We start from the raw sequence: 17,771 nt of genomic DNA, 5'->3' as shown, positions 1-17,771 counted from the left end.
CTCTCTCTCTCTCTCTCTCTCTCTCTCTCTCTCTCTCTCTCTCTCTCTCTCTCTCTCTCTCTCTCTCTCTCTCTCTCTCTCTCTAAAGCCTGTGAGTGTCGGCTGACCAGCTGCTGGTGCATGATGATGATGCCTGGGTCTATTAGATGTAGACTTCAATCTCAGCCTTCCTCCGGTGGAACCACTGGTCGTTCCACGTCAAGGTTAGGCTAAACATTTCTCCTTCCGTCGCGTCGAGAGAGAGAGAGAGAGAGAGAGAGAGAGAGAGAGAGAGAGAGAGAGAGAGAGAGAGAGAGAGAGAGAGAGAGAGAGAGAGTGATAAGTGTGCTTTGGCAGAAATAGAAAAAGCATCCATGAGGGTCACACCTGTGCCCCAATAACCCTCCAATGAACACCTGCAGCACATGCTACCAGGTCCTCATCAGCCTCAACGTGGCCCCCTGCCTCACACACCTCAGTCCTCTAGCCTCACACACCCCAGTCCCCTGCCTCACGCACTTTAGTCCCCTGCCTCACACACCTCTACCCCCTGCCTCACACACCCCAGTCCCCTGCCTCACACACCTCATATATCATATATAAGCAGCCAAGCGAGGAGTGCTCCTCCTCCCCGATGGATATGTGTGTGTGTGTGTGTGTGTGTGTGTGTGTGTGTGTGTGTGTGTGTGTGGATGTGTGGATGTAAGCAAGATGAGGAGAAGAGTTAGGCAGTATGGTTGAAGAAAGGAACCTGGATGTTCTGGCTCTGGGTGAAAAAAAGCTCAAGGGTAAAGGTGAAGAATGGTTTGAGTATGTCATGAGGTGGTGGCCAGACCAACGTAACAACGCTGGGAACGTAGTTATAAACAATGTTAACAAAAGCTCGTGTAGTCTGGTTGTGCGGGCAACAATGATGGCATCGTTATTCCACACACAAAGTTATCGATAATGTCATCAAAATTGTGACGATGTTGCGCCTCCGATCAAAACAATGCCGGTAACGTTATTGTGTACATTGTTGTCAGCAAAACTGACACGCATTCACGAACATATTGGCTACGTTATAATTGGCAACAGTGTTGGTAACATACAACTGTCCCCCGATGATAATGTTGGCAACATCAGTCAGCTTTGATCCAGACTGTTCGGTCAACGATGTTCCAACGTCGCTGCTGCGCTGGTATAAACATGCCTCATTCGACGCTGTTACAAACACTCTTGCTGGTAGCTACTGTCCGGAATGTTTACAGCAATGTTGCTAGCACTGTTCCTGGTGGAGTGGATGTGACTCTCAGCCAACACATGTTACAAACACTGTGACTGGTGTGGCTCCACTTTTAGTTGGTAAAGTCAAGGGATAGCGTGACGGGGAGGGTGAGAGTTAATGAAGGAGTTACCCTCACACTTCTGCTGAGGAGGAGTTGTGGGGATGTGTGAGAGTGTAACGAGGTGATCTCCACACCGATGTAGGTAAAAACGAAAATGAATTACGAAAAGCAGGTGATCATTAATGCTTATACACCTGGCCACGGAAAGGGTGATTAAAAGAGGCGTTTTAGGAAGAGATGCGTGAGTGTCAGTAGCGTTGGTGAGAGAGCCTGAGTGTTAGTGATGGTTGATTTTAAAAAAGTGAGTTATGTGGAAGATGGGGGTATAATTGAGGGGTAAAGGATATTCAGTGATGTGAATGGAAACTTAATTGTTTGTGGAGTTTTGAGCAGGAAAAGGACTGGGAGAAAACCTGGCTTAAAAAGAGGGACATTCGTGTGTGCACCTGGAGTGGGAAAGACGGTAAGCAGGCTGTACTAGATTACTGAGCGTGAACAACAAGACGCCATTCTTAGATGTCATGATGAACGGTAACACTTATGGCGACGTAACCTCCATTCACAAGACTCCCACACACCTCGGCCGATGTTTACATGCAGTTAGTTAATGTTCCCAACGCCACAAAACTGGAGTCATTCATGCTGTGTCACACCGAGCGTACAAGACTGCATCAAGCTGGCATATCTTCCACAAAGAAACACAGCGTATTAAGTAGACCTTTATTAACACCAGACACAAGAACTCCAACAAACAACTAAAAAAGTTCATTCAAAACAAGGTCACTGTGGGAGAGACTACAAGAAACACAACACATGAAATATATTACTGCAACCAGATGTCAACAGCGCACAAGACGGATGAAGGTGTACTACCAGACATCGTTTCCAGAAACATCAACCACACAACACCAGATGACAGACTTAAGCTCGTCATCTATTACAGAGACAAGAAAACAAGCAGCCTCATCATGAACAATCCGCTACACAACAAACAAGTCACATTACGAGAATCCGACGTAGTTTATGAACATAAATGTCAACAAGGAGAGTGTAAGCTCCTTACTAACATGACCTACGTACGTGGGAAGCACAACCTGTACACTACCCAGAAGACTCACCCAACACCTACAAGATGGCTCCAGCAAACTACATGTCACCAAGAACCACAACACTGCCCTCACACCAGAGACGAGTGTTAAATCTACAAGGATACTACGTCCTGAACAAGATGACTACACGTCGTCCAAGCAATAATTATGAACAACCACTCCAGCTACACGCTCCAGCATAGCGTTTCAACTTATAAGAGCGCAGCGCTACATGCACGTCCGCCTGCTGGTAGCCCCAGCCCCACCCAGCTACCTACAGTTATTCCCAGCTGTTCCACCGACATCTCCACACGCTCCTGAACATGATTTGATGGATTCAAATCGAAACGTTGAGACAACCCCAGTAGGTATCCCACACTACCTCCCACACCCACATGAAAAGAGATATTAGACAACTTAAAGAATTCAGAAAGACTTTGATAAAATGTTATCTGGTCACTTTAATATATATATATATATATATATATATATATATATATATATATATATATATATATATATATATATATCAACCGTGTTCAAATAAAAGAGAGTGATAATCTTGCGAGGCGTGTGCGGTCGGCCAGGCTGTGAATTAATTAGCAGGTACCGAAAGGTCACTTCGCCAGCCGCGGCCACACCTCGCTCGCCTCTTTACTTTAAGAAACTGGAAATCTAGAAGAACCTGTTGAGAAAAGCGGAGGAAGAAAAGAAAAATGGGAAGATATCCAGTGAAACCATACATCCATCATCAGGAACCGGATGATTACATGCAGTTGTAATTCAATTTCATTTTTGCGTCCCATTGTTTAGTTCTTGACCCTCCCACGCAGCGTGTGTTGGTGGGGGATGGTCAACGTGGTCAACTCCGCACGGACCAGCCCTCCTGTAGAAGCATCACTATATATGACCCGCCCTCCTGTCCACCAGCCGGCCGGAGCCATGCCTCTCAAGTTTTCATTCGTGTGTCGCTGTCACTTGCATCCTCTCTCTCTCTCTCTCTCTCTCTCTCTCTCTCTCTCTCTCTCTCTCTCTCTCTCTCTCTCTCTCTCTCTCTCTCTCTCTCTCTCTCATATTTAACCGCGGTCACGAAGTGCCTTTCCACGGCTTGCAATTACTTCCACCATCGTACATGATCCAACATCATACGATAATCTACCACAATCCTTAACGATTTACAAAGCTGTTTCTCCACCAGTGATTTACCAGGGTTAAGATATCTGAATGGGTCGCATTACATCGACGTCTCTTGCAGTAAACGACACTCCTGGTTCTACCTATATATATATATATATATATATATATATATATATATATATATATATATATATATATATATATATATATATATATATATATATATATAGGTTGGTAACGATGTATGTATGTATGTATGGTTCATGGTGAAGTGCCTGAGGATTGGCGGAATGCATGCATAGTGCCATTGTACAAAGGCAAAGGTAATAAAGGTGAGTGTTCAAATTACAGAGGTATAAGTTTGTTGAGTATTCCTGGAAAATTACATGGTAGAGTATCGATTAAGAGGGTAAATGCATGTACAGAGCATCAGATTGGGGAAAAAGTGGTAGAGGATGTGTGGATCAGGAGTTTGCTTTGAAGAATGAATGTGAGAAATACGTAGAAAACAGATGGATCTGTATGTAGCATCCATGGATCTGGAGAAGGCATATGACACAGTTGACAGAGATGCTCTGTGGAAGGTATTAAGAGTGTATGGTGTGGGACGTACGTTGCTAGAAGCAGTGAAAAGTCTTTATCAAGGATGTAAGGTATGTGTACAAGTAGGAAGAGAGGAAAGTGATTGGTTTTCAGTGAATGTCGGTTTGCGGCAGAGGAGCGTGATGTCTCCATGGTTGTTTAATTTGTTTATGGATGGGGTAGTTAGGGAGGTGAATGCAATAATTTTGGAGAGAGGGTCAAATATCCAGTCTGTTGTGGATGAGAGAGCTTGGGAAGAGAGTCAGTTGTTGTTCGCTGATGATACAGCGCTGGTGGCTGATTTGGGTGAGAAACTGCAAAAGTTGGTGACTGAGTTTGGTAAAGTGTGTGAAAGAAGAAAGCTGAGAGTAAATGTGAATAAGAGCAAGGTTGTTAGGTTCAGTAGGGTTGAGGGACAAGTTAGTTGGGATGTAAGTTTGAATGGAAAAAAAACACTGGAGGAAGTGAAGTGTTTTAGATATCTGGGAGTGGATTTGGCAGAGGATGGAACCATGGAAGCGGAAGTGAGTCACAGGGTGGGAGAGGGGGCGAAGGTTCTGGGAGCGTTGAAGAATGTGTGGAAGGCGAGAACGTTATCTCGAAGAGCGAAAATAGGTGTGTTTAAGGGAACAGTGGTACCAACAAATGTTATATAGTTGCGAGGCATGGGCTATGGATAGGGTTGTGCAGAGGAGGGTGGATGTGTTGGAAATGAGATGTTTGAGGGCAATATGGGGCGTAAAGTAAGGTGGTTTGATCGAGTAAGTATTGAAAGGGTAGGAGAGATGTGTGGTAATATAGTGTGATTGAGAGAACAGAAGAGGGTGTATTGAAATGGTTTGATCACATGGTGAGAATGAGTGGAGGGAACGAGGAGAGGTGGGAGACCAAATTGGAGGTGGAAGGATACAGTGAAAAAGATTTTGAGCGATCGGGGCCTGAACATACAGGAGGGTGAAATGCGTGCAAGGAATAGAGTGAATTGGAACGATGTGGTCTACCGGGGTCGACATGCTGTCAATGGGTTGAACCAGGGCATGTGAAGAGTCTGGGGCAAACCATAGAAAGTTTTGAGGGGCTTGGATGTGGAAAGGGAGCTGTGGTCTCATTGCATTACACATGACAGCTAGAGAATGAGTGTGAACGAATGTGGCCTTTGTTGTCTTTTCCTAACGCTACCTCGCGCGCGCGCGGAGGGAAGAGGGTGCCATTTCATGTATGGCGGGGTGGCGACAAGAATGGATGAAGGCAGCAAGTACGAATATGTACATGTGTATATATGTATGTGTCTGTGTATGTATATGTATGTATACGTTGAAATGTATAGGTATGTATATGGGCGTTCATGTATATGCATGTGTATGTAGGTAGGTTTGGCCATTCTTTCGTCTGTTTCCTTGGGCTACCTCGCTAACGAGGAAGACAGCGACTAAGCATAATGAATAATAAACGAATATATATATATATATATATATATATATATATATATATATATATATATATATATATATATTATATATATATATATATATATATATATATATATATGGTTGTTTAATTTGTTTATGGATGGGGTTGTTAGGGAGGTAAATGCAAGAGTTTTGGAAAGAGGGGCAAGTATGAAGTCTGTTGGGGATGAGAGAGCTTGGGAAGTGAGTCAGTTGTTGTTCGCTGATGATACAGCGCTGGTGGCTGATTCATGTGAGAAACTGCAGAAGCTGGTGACTGAGTTTGGTAAAGTGTGTGGAAGAAGAAAGTTAAGAGTAAATGTGAATAAGAGCAAGGTTATTAGGTACAGTAGGGTTGAGGGTCAAGTCAATTGGGAGGTGAGTTTGAATGGAGAAAAACTGGAGGAAGTGAAGTGTTTTAGATATCTGGGAGTGGATCTGGCAGCGGATGGAACCATGGAAGCGGAAGTGGATCATAGGGTGGGGGAGGGGGCGAAAATTCTGGGGGCCTTGAAGAATGTGTGGAAGTCGAGAACATTATCTCGGAAAGCAAAAATGGGTATGTTTGAAGGAATAGTGGTTCCAACAATGTTGTATGGTTGCGAGGCGTGGGCTATGGATAGAGTTGTGCGCAGGAGGATGGATGTGCTGGAAATGAGATGTTTGAGGACAATGTGTGGTGTGAGGTGGTTTGATCGAGTGAGTAACGTAAGGGTAAGAGAGATGTGTGGAAATAAAAAGAGCGTGGTTGAGAGAGCAGAAGAGGGTGTTTTGAAGTGGTTTGGGCACATGGAGAGAATGAGTGAGGAAAGATTGACCAAGAGGATATATGTGTCGGAGGTGGAGGGAACGAGGAGAAGAGGGAGACCAAATTGGAGGTGGAAAGATGGAGTGAAAAAGATTTTGTGTGATCGGGGCCTGAACATGCAGGAGGGTGAAAGGAGGGCAAGGAATAGAGTGAATTGGAGCGATGTGGTATACCGGGGTTGACGTGCTGTCAGTGGATTGAATCAAGGAATGTGAAGCGTCTGGGGTAAACCATGGAAAGCTGTGTAGGTATGTATATTTGCGTGTGTGGATGTATGTATATACATGTGTATGGGGGGGGGGGGGGTTGGGCCATTTCTTGCGTCTGTTTCCTTGCGCTACCTCGCAAACGCGGGAGACAGCGACAAAGTATAAAAAAAAAAAAAAAAAAAAAAAAATATATATATATACATATATATATATATATATATATATATATATATATATATATATATATATATATATATATATATGTATATATATATATATATATATATATATATATATATATATATATATATATATATATATATATATATATATATATATATATATATATATATATATCCTAGCCAAAGCCAGGCACCCATCTTGTCGACCAGCCTCTGGGGGAGGATGAACAAGTGAGTTTACTCACACCGACGGCCGCGACCACGAGTCGAACCTTTGCGGACTCGACCCTAGGCGGCCCATGAATGTGTCGCGGTCAGCCGTGCTAACCACTACACCACGGAGGTTGCTTAGAATACTAATGTCGTTTACTTAGAGCCATTAAGTTGGTATGCCTTCCTCCAATGCCTTATATGACGTGTGTGCTGACGAAGTCAATGTTACTCTTGGTGGTTATGTATAATGTTCTAGGCCTCATAGTATAAGCTAGGCTAATCGCACGGTGCTGGCACCAACCTATGTACATGCTGTCCCTCAACGGGTCAACAGGTGTCAAATGGCAGCTCCCAGCAGGTACCCACTCACAACAGATCAACAGGTGTCAAATGGCAGCTCCCAGCAGGTACCCACTCACAACAGATCAACAGGTGTCAAATGGCAGCTCCCAGTAGGTACGCCCTCACAACGGATCAAGAGGTGTCAAATATTTAGAGCTGAACACGATGTATTCATTGATGAAAGGATGAACAGCTGGGTTGCCTGTGGATCGTCTTCGGCGACCAGGATTCGAACCTATGCGGATACGACCCCAAGCGGCCCGTGAATGGGCCATGGTCAGCAACGCTAACAGCCACACCACGCTGGTCTGGATGTTTCCAAAATAGTGTGAGCGTGACTGCTGATCGCGACCCAGTTTTGTGAAAACCTTCTGTCTGGATCAGATAACCACCAGATGTGCAAGAGATTATTATGACGGTGAAATGGAGCGGTAGACGTGAAAGTTAAATGCCACAGGAAACATCATGATCAGGTAATTCTATGTTTTGTAATACTGGGAATCGAAATGTAGCTTTGTAGATTCATTCCGTTTCCCTACTGTATTCCTCTGTAGCCACATATGACTGCGTAATTTGTCTTGTGAAACATCTGACTGTTCTAAAATCAAACTTTACTTTTATCGAATATAAAGATTTATACGTTCCAAATATAACATATCAGGGTTAGCCTTCTGACTCTGGTATTGCTTGACAGGGCCTGGCAGGACAAGCTGTTCCTGTCCTCGCCATGTATGTACAACTGTGTGTGGAACACTATCAACTGCAATGTCACATCTGGTCCGTCATTACTTACTCCTTTACAGATGGCTAATCATCATTCGTACACACACGCCCCCATTTGTTTGTGCTACCTAGTAAAAAGGCTTACCCTAATCTGTACCCATCATGTCCCATCATACTCCCTCACACATAACTCAGAGGAACCTCAGCAGTCGTACATGACTCAAAGTATCCCATTAACATTCCCGTTGCTAAACGACGTCAACTTCCCCGCCGCCTCGCGTCAGGCATGCAACATAACTGGCCTGGCAGTGTCGGGTGTAGCAGCAACACCTGCCAATATCAACCCCCCCCCCCCCCCCCCCCCCCCCCCGTCTTTCTTCCCCACGGAGGAATTTCAGTCTTAGATATACGGTGATGAAACTGGAAGGTTATCGGGGCGGAGTCCTCAGACTATGACGACCGCGGGGAAATCGGGAGTGTTGGCAGCCCTCGGGTACTTTACTGGCGACACACGCCAGTAGCAGCACCTGCCGGCCGGGTCTGGCCAGGCAGCCGACACCTGCAGCCCAGCTCTTGCACAACGTGTCACCCAGGCTCGACTGGGGCTCCATGGAGGATGCAACAGGAAAAGGGATAAATGAAGTCTGGGTTAGGTCATGGAGGATACGCGACGGTGGTAAGGTCATGGGAGAATGGGTCAACACAAGGAGGGAAAATTATGGAAAAGAGTTCAGTGTAGATGTCATGGAATACGTTATAGTAAAAGTAAATATTAGGTGTCAGGAGGTTTGGAGGGGTCATGGAAAGGGCGCACGAACGGGGAGAATCAATGAGGTGGAAAGGTCAAAGGAGAAGGGTCAGGGGGAGAGGAGGACAGATGACAAGGGAAAGCGACGGCACGGGTCGGAGAAGCCATATGGCGGAGGGTATAATGGGTGATGGAGATCATGAGAGAGGAGGTTATGGCTCGTTATCATCAGTGTGGGTGAAAGCTGTCATATGGAGGCGATGGCACGTTTAAGAGACGTGGGTAGACGGTGATGGGGGACGAAGATGATTGGGAGATGCTGATGAAAGAAGAGACGACGTTGGAGAGTAAGATGGGGTAAGGGAGTAATTGGAAAAGTGTGTGGCAGGAGGACATCATAGAAAGCATTCTGGTGGGTGAGTGATTAAGGTGGAGTATGGGTATGGGGGATCCTGGAAAGTGTCGGGTACATAAAAGTATGGGGAAATGATCGATGTAGGTGATCATGGGGCAGTGTGCTAATATGCAGGAAATCATCGTGAAGTGGTAAAGGGTAAAAGAGATCAGTGAAGGAGTGATGGGTGAAGTGGATCATGAGCAGGTTGTGATAAGTAACAGAGATTATGGGGACTTCGTGATAGCTGGAGGATGTCACAGGGAGGGTGATGAATGAAGGTGAGCATGGGGAGGTAGTGATGGGTGTGGAACGATTCATGGGGAGGGTGATAAATGAAGGTTATCATGGGGAAGTAGGGAAGAGCGAAACAAATGGGGAAGGTGATCAACGAAGGCGATCATGGAAAGGTGGGGGGTGGGTGGGGGACAAATCATGGGGAAGGTAATGTGTGAAGACGATCATGGAAAAGTATTGATGGTTGGAACGAGTCATGGCAAGGGTAATGAATGAAGACGATCATGGGGGTAGCTATGGGTGGAACGAATGATGGGGAAGCTGATAAGTGCAGATCAGGTGCAGTAGGCAAGAGGCATCAAGGGGAGGGAGATGGGTGGCGACAGTCAAGCAGTACCCATACTACACAGCACATATAAACGTAACGTCCACATCACACACAACTCTAATGTCTCCAGCAGGAAACAAATCATTGATATTAATGACATTCCAAATTACTGTTGCTATACATTGTAGTGATACTTACCAAATATATTGTTAATGTTAATATTTCAGGCATATATTGTGTGTGTGTGTGTGTGTGTGTGTGTGTGTGTGTGTGTGTGTGTGTGTGTGTGTGTGTGTGTGTTGGTTGTGTGTGTGTGTGTGTGTGTGTGTGTGTGTGTGTGTGTGTGTGTGTGTGTGTGTGTGTGTATTCATTTATTGTTGCTTTACGGGGAGGGAGTTCTACACTCGTGGGACCTCATATCTTGAACATTATCTGTTATCATACAGCTTAAATCGGTATATCTTGTCTGCATTAAAAATGTCTTCTGTCATTTTATTTCCTTCCACTGAAATAATCTTATGTCCATCGGAGGAGTTTCCCTTCTTATGTCCGTCTAGTAATCAAAATAAGTGTAAACACAAGAAAAAATATCAGAGAGAGAGAGAGAGAGAGAGAGAGAGAGAGAGAGAGAGAGAGAGAGAGAGAGAGAGAGAGAGAGAGAGAGAGAGAGAGAGAGAGAGAGAGAGAGAGAGAGAGAGAGAGAGAGAGAGAGAGACTCTTTGACGAGGGGATTGTCAGTAGTTTATTGCCAAAATGACGTATGAGCTTCCGGTGTTGGTGGGAGAGGGTGGACAGGTTCAGCGAGATGAAGGCCTCTTAGTAGGTGGTGTAAGAAGGGCCCAGGATGATCTTGCATGCCCTCTCCTGCACTCTCTCTAGCTGGTTTTTCTGTGTTGCTATGAGTGAGGAGGACCAGACTCGGAAGACGAGGGTAAGCCCAGGTAGAATGAAGATGGCATAGACAATCTCGAGCTCAACTGGTGGGACGCATTGTGATTTCAGGCGGCGGAGAAGATACAGACGGTATGAGGAAGATTTGATGATGGTGCTGACATTACTCTTCTCGTTTAAACCGTCGCCTATTGTGACATCAAGATGTTTACAGTTTCTGACTACCCAGAGGACGTCAGGGGACATGATGTTCTCTGCGCCGTGACTGGTGTGACGTCGTTGGCCGTAGTTCACTCCTAAACGTTGCTGAAGGGCACTGAAGTCAGGAGAGTGATGCCAAAGGTGGAGTCATATACATACTTCCAGCGATGGTTTGTGTCCTTCAGGGTGTCAGTTATAAGGATAATAAAGCAGTGTGACCCCTAGCTTGGTGTCCTGTAGTGCACTGCATGTTAGAGCAAGTGATGCCGATGTGGCTACCCTATATTGGACGGTTTGGTGTCGCCCGGTCAGAAACCCGCCAGCCACGAGATGAGACACCAATGTAAGTAATTTGGCGAAGTCTACGAAGGTGAGTGCCACCGAGGTCTTGCGTTTCTCCAAGGTGCGGTAAACGAAGTCTAGAAGGCTGACCAGGCAGTGAGTTATGGAGGATAACTTCGAGCATCCAAAATGCTAAGGGTCTACTGAACCATACTGTCAATATAAGCACAATCAAACGACCTTTCATAAATCAGACTGGGGACTGGAGTGATTGCAACAGATTTGGTTAGTGGAGTGACATATGCTGTCTTCCAAGATGTGGGGACATTTAGGTTGTTTGGATGAAGCATTAATGACGTCAATTAGCTGTGTAGCCAATTCATGGGATGATTCCCTGTATACTTTCACTGAAAGATCTATGGTTATGGTTGAGCGTCTGGTTTTAAGGCACTGAAGGCGCTTAGCTACTTGATATTCACTTACTGTGCTTGAGGTGCGGCTGGCAGGTATGCTAGGAGGGAGCTGATGTTGAGTTGTGGTAATCGTTGACAAATATTGGGAATGTTGTTGTTGGTTTGGTGTGCGGCCTCATTGCTGGGTTAGTCTACGCATGGGGAGGGGAGAGCCTTAGCTTGTCAGGGCCAGTTAGTTCTTTTATCCTATCATACCACTAACCGAATTGGCCTACTTTTAAATGCTGCACCTTGTTTGGGTAGTAGGCCTTCTTCGCGGCTTGTACTTCGTGTTGCACTTTATTGTGAAGTTTCTTGCAGAAATCGTTGTTACGACTGTTCAATGCTCGATTTCGCTGTTGTATAAGTCGCGTTGTGCGGTGGGTGATCAGGGAGCCGGTCAGGTTGTAGTATTACCGTCTTCTGGAGAAAGGAGTGTTGGTAAGACTGGCTGCGATATCATGATACTTCTGCCACATGATTTCAACATCATCTTCTCTGGTCACCTCAGCCCAGTGATGATATGTTAACCACCAACCGAAATTTCGATTCACTGTGTCAGTAAGTGGCCGATAAGTGCTGGTGTCTGCTAGCTTGTGTTGGGAGATGGTGGAGGCGGAGGACCACAACACCGACAAGCGAGTACTGCACCCGAGAAGGAAGAGGCTCGGGTGGTAGGCAGTGGTCAGCCACGTCAGCAAGAATCAGATCAAGAACATTTTGATCATGCGTGGGAACGTGACCAATTTGAGACAGATGCAGTTGTTCATGGAGTATGGTAGTGTCTGTCTCGCTGAAATCCCCACATACCACAAGCCTACAAACAAGGGCGCCTCGATCTGAGTCAGTCAGCGATGTAGGAAAGATGGTTTATAAGTGCCTCCCTGATCGAGGCGCGCGCCGGGTGGTAGACCACGCAGTAAAAGATGGTGATACTCAGACATGGGTGTAATGTGTACAAAACTTTAAGTCATAATACGTAAACTATAAACCATAATATACCTTAAAGCATAATAACCATTATAACCTCTGGGCACGATAGAGTCAACTGGGTTAGACGTAAGTGTTTGTGATAAAAGAGTGCCACACTTCCCCAACACTTTAATGTATGAAGGTGGCAGAAGGGAATGTAGTCACTCTAGATACAAATTTCAGGAGAAATCTGCCAGGACTCTGTTACTGCTATGACCTGGCCTGATGGTGATGGCTAGTTCCTCCATTTTGTCGGGCAGGCAGGTGACATGCGATAGCAACAGAGTCGGCAGGTTGTACCACTTCCTTGGGACTTTAGAATATTTCAAGGGTGTAATTTCAGCTGTACTGCGTCGCCTTCCCTTCGTAATTAATGTTTCAATTGTTTTCCTATAATTGTTCCTGAGCTCACCTCTGGCATGAAATATATATATCAGGCGATCTTAACTTCGTACAAACACTGGTGTCAGGATAGTGGTAACTCACTTCCTCAGACGACAGAGCTGAGTGCTAGTCAGTGTCGTGGAGGTGTTTTACCTTACGCGACCTCAACCCTGACCCTGTGGCCATAGGCAGCGTGGGAAACGTTAACACCGAGTCACTAGGCACCGTAAAGTTACCCATACCTCTCTATAATGTTCGTTGGAATCTGACAATCTTGTGTGAGGACAAAGGTCCAATCCAGTGTGATCCAAATATCCAGCTTAAGGTAGGGATCACATTACGCTTTAGCAGCCCTGTGTGTATATATACATATATAAGTATATAAGTATATATATATATATATATATATATATATATATATATATATATATATATATATATATATATATATATATATATATATATACGCACGTGTCTTGCGAGTGTAAAGAGTAATGACACGCTCAGCAGCTGCACACCAACATGCTGCCACTTGTACACATAATCACAGAGACGAATGTGGATATGAACAAACGCACACTAAACATATAGACACACACACACACACACACACACACACACACTTCCTAATGGTGCTATGTCTCAGTGGTGAGCACTCCTAGTGGAAAATAACAAACTTTTTTCGATGCAGCACCGTAAGTGTGTGTGTGTGTGTGTGTGTGTGTGTGTATGTTTGTATGCCTGATTTTTCGTCTATCTATTTCTATGTTTGTACGTTTGTTTGTCTGTACGCTTATAAGTGTGTAAGGTAAAGTATGTTTTTCTCAATGTGTAGTACAGTATTTTGTCACAGTAAATCGAACTCATGTTCTTGGTAATTTATATCCATTTCTCGCCTGTATACTTGAATACACGGGAAAACTCACCTGACCAGCTCATCTGGATAACGGGGATCCCAGTGCACGAGAACTGTAGGAAGGTCAGTCATGATGAAGACTTTCATTTTTCGTTGTGGAAGAGGAAAATAGGGATGGGAACGTCATTATTTTCTCCCATATATAATAAGGTCCACTTTGTGCGGATTCACTTTCCATTTACTTTTCCATGACCATAGCCTCCGCTCAATGATGGAAAGGGGTGTGCATATATATATATATATATATATATATATATATATATATATATATATATATATATATATATATGCCAATGCGGCTGGAGTTGATGGTACTGCAGTTGGATTTCTAAAGATATAGAGATGATTGTGTTGTTGATCGGTTAGTTTGGATTTTCAATTTATGTTGCATCACTGTGATGTGCCAAAGGATTGCCGGAATGTACATATACTGCCACTGTATGAAGGTAAGGGGGACAAAGTTAATTGTTCGATTTACAGTAAGCTGTATGGGAGGATAGTGATTTGAGAGTGTGGTGGCATGCACAGAGCATTAGACTGGGGAGAAACAATGCAGTTTGAGGAGTGGCATTGAAAAATGTGTGAGAAATACTTTGAGAAACAGAAGGATTTAAATGTGGCGTTTATGGATCTGGAGAAAGCATATGTCACGGTTGATAGAGACGCTGTACAGAAGATGTTACGAACATATAGTGTTGGAGGAAAGCTATCAGGCGCAGTGAAGAGCTTTTACCTAAAGAGTAAGGCATGTGTAGGAGTAGGCAGAGACGATGGTGAATGGTTCCAGGTGAAGGTAAGTCTGCAGCAGGGGTGCATGATGTCACATGGCTATCTAATGTCTCTATGGATGAGGTGGTACGGGAGGTAAATGCAAGTGTCTTGCAGAGAGGTTCAAGTCTGCAGTCTGTGGGGTTTGATAGGGCCTGGTTAGGGATAAAGTGGAGGGAACAAGGAGAACTGGGAGACCAAAGTGGAGATGGAAGGACGGAGCGTAAAAGACGCTCTGCGATCTGGGCCCGAACATGCAGGAGCGTGAAAGGCATGCACGGAATAGAGTGAACTGGAACGATGTGGTATATAGGGGTCGACGTGCTGTCAGTGAACCTAACTAGGGCGTGTGAAGCTTCAGGAGTAAACAATGAAAAGGTCTGTGGAGCTTGGATGTGGGTAGGGAGCCGTGGTTTTGGTGCATTACACATGACAGCTAGAGAATGGACATATACGGATGAGCCTTTCTTCGTCTGCTTCTGGCGATCGAGTTAGTGTGTGTGTGTGTGTGTGTGTGTGTGTGTGTGTGTGTGTGTGTGTGTGTGTGTGTGTGTGTGTGTGTGTGTGTGTGTGTGTGTGATCAACCTAAAAAGTTTCAAATAAAACGCCTAGGTTCCGTAGCAACGTAGCAATAATATGTACTAATCCAAGTTCTCTTTTTCTTTTCAGATACGATTCTGCTCCCCAGATTATCCGATTCTCTATATAAAGTATGAGTCTTTTTCATCATCACTTCCCTATAGAATGTCCATGCCAGTCTACCCTCTTCATACTGCACGGTTCTTCTTGATTTTATTGTTTTTGTTTGTTTGTTTTACCAAGTGATGTGCCCGAGGGTGGGGAGGAGCCTCTTGCTTTACCATCCTGTCTCTCAAACGTTTAGTTCAGGATCCATCATTGTCCTACGGCAGTGTCCTTCCCTTCCACTACCACGACTGGTAACGGTGACACACACACACCACCGAAGGGGCGCGCAAACCGTGGCAAAATCCAGGCGTGCCCGGCCTACGGGGAAGTCCGGGAGAGGGAAGATGAGGTTCAGAAATATTGAAAAAAGTGACCAAACAACAGAAAATGAAGACGATAAACAAATTTTATAGATTACGATATTCATTTTAGTCACTCCCTCAGGTAAGCCCCCAAACCTTCTCTCTCTCTCTCTCTCTCTCTCTCTCTCTCTCTCTCTCTCTCTCTCTCTCTCTCTCTCTCTCTCTCTCTCTCTCTCTCTCTCTCTCTCCAGAGCGGTCCTAGGGAGCCATAATGAGCCGATCGTTCCCCAGGGCCCACGTCAGCCCTCGGCGGCCCGGCCACCACAACCCTTACACCTGCTTATTGACACCTTGAGCACGAGCCTTGAGCACGAAGGTGCGACACCCCTGGGGATAAAGGGCTGGCCTTTATAACCCGACCTTTTACGGTCAAATCAAAGGTCACGCCATGGCACTCAAGGGCCACACAGTCATGCTCCAGAGGTTCATCAATGACTGTCACTACGCATCTGACAAACTGCATCGCAGACATTCCTCTCTCTCTCCCTCTCTCTCTCTCTCTCTCTCTCTCTCTCTCTCTCTCTCTCTCTCTCTCTCTCTCTCTCTCTCTCTCTCTCTCTCTCTCTCTCTCTCTCTCTCTCTCTCTCTCGTTAATATCAAAGATTTTCGTCCGCTGTTTAGCCTCGAAGTGGATCCCGGGTATGGCTCGATCATGCTGTGTCACCTATCAATAACAACCACGCTCAAAGACGCGCTAAGCTCTTCAGATCAGCGTCGAAGGAAACACAGGACAGTTGATAAGACGCGTCTATAAGACGTATTCGTTCACCTGTGAGCGACAGAGTGGCAGGCTCGGTCGTCCCCTCACAACGAGCCCGTGCCAAACGTGCAGATGCCTCATACCATCGACATGCTTACGTTAGGCTGTCATGCGAAACGTACCCGAGCTTGGCATCTGACACAGAGTGAGGAGATGGCCGTCAAGTGCGTGACGTCAGAGGACAGGTGACAGGTCGGTGGAGAGTAGAGGCAGACTTGACCTCCCTCACGCTTGACAGGTCGAGCATCTTTGGTTTTAGCATCTTTTTTATGGGGTAGTAAAACACAGTATATGAGCGTGTACTGCTGCCTGCATATATATTCTATCACTGTGTGTGTATATCTATATCTATCTATCTATCTATATATATATATATATATATATATATATATATATATATATATATATATATATATATATATATATATATATATATTGAAAAAGGATCACAATTTTGCGCGTGATCAAGATATTCCTATGAGTCCACGGGGAAAATGAAACACAAAAAGTTCCCAAGTGCACTTTCGTGTGATTATTACACGAAAGTGCACTTGGGAACTTTTCGTGTTTCATTTTCCCCGTGGACTCATAGGAATATATATATATATATATATATATATATATATATATATATATATATATATATATATATATATATATATATATATATATATATATATATACATATATATACGTTAAAGTGACCAGATAACTTTTTTATCAGTCTTTCTGAATTCTTTAAGTTGTCTAATATCTCTTTTCATGTGGGTGTGGGAGGTAGTGTGGGATGCCTCCTGGGGTTGTCTCAACGTTTCGATTTGAATTCATCAAATCATCTTCAGGCGCGTGTGGAGATGTCGGTGGAACAGCTGGGAAAGACTGTGGATGAATGAATGAATGAATGAATGATGATGGAATAGACCCTTCAGCGTAGGGGGACAGAAAGGGGAGAGAAAAGTGGAAGAGTGAGTTTTGAAGACGTTAGATTTGGTAGAAGGTAAAGAGCCAGGGCTCAACCCAGCGTGCAATGACTGGGTTAGGTGTGGACAAGACGGGACAGGGCAACTGAGGGATAATCCTTTTTTCATAGGAAGAAGAAGGATACGCATGGGGAGGGGTCGCTTGCTCTTATAACGCTAGTCACTGGGCACGTCGTCATAGTTTTTGCAGGGATGTGGTGATCAAAGGTCTTTTAGAATTCTATTTGTTTGTTTAATATATGGGATGAGGGTAGTTCCCCGGGGGGTCTGTTAAAAGATATTATCAGGTTTGTCTGGCTCGGTGAGGTTAGTGAAGACTAGTATCCAGGAGTCATGGTGGAGCTCACAACTTGCCTACCACAAAGGTTGT

This window comes from Panulirus ornatus, chromosome 3 (genome assembly GCF_036320965.1).
Source record: "Panulirus ornatus isolate Po-2019 chromosome 3, ASM3632096v1, whole genome shotgun sequence".
Taxonomy (NCBI): domain Eukaryota; kingdom Metazoa; phylum Arthropoda; class Malacostraca; order Decapoda; family Palinuridae; genus Panulirus; species Panulirus ornatus.
The sequence above is the reverse complement of the archived record's forward strand: the minus strand, read 5'-3'. Positions refer to the sequence as shown.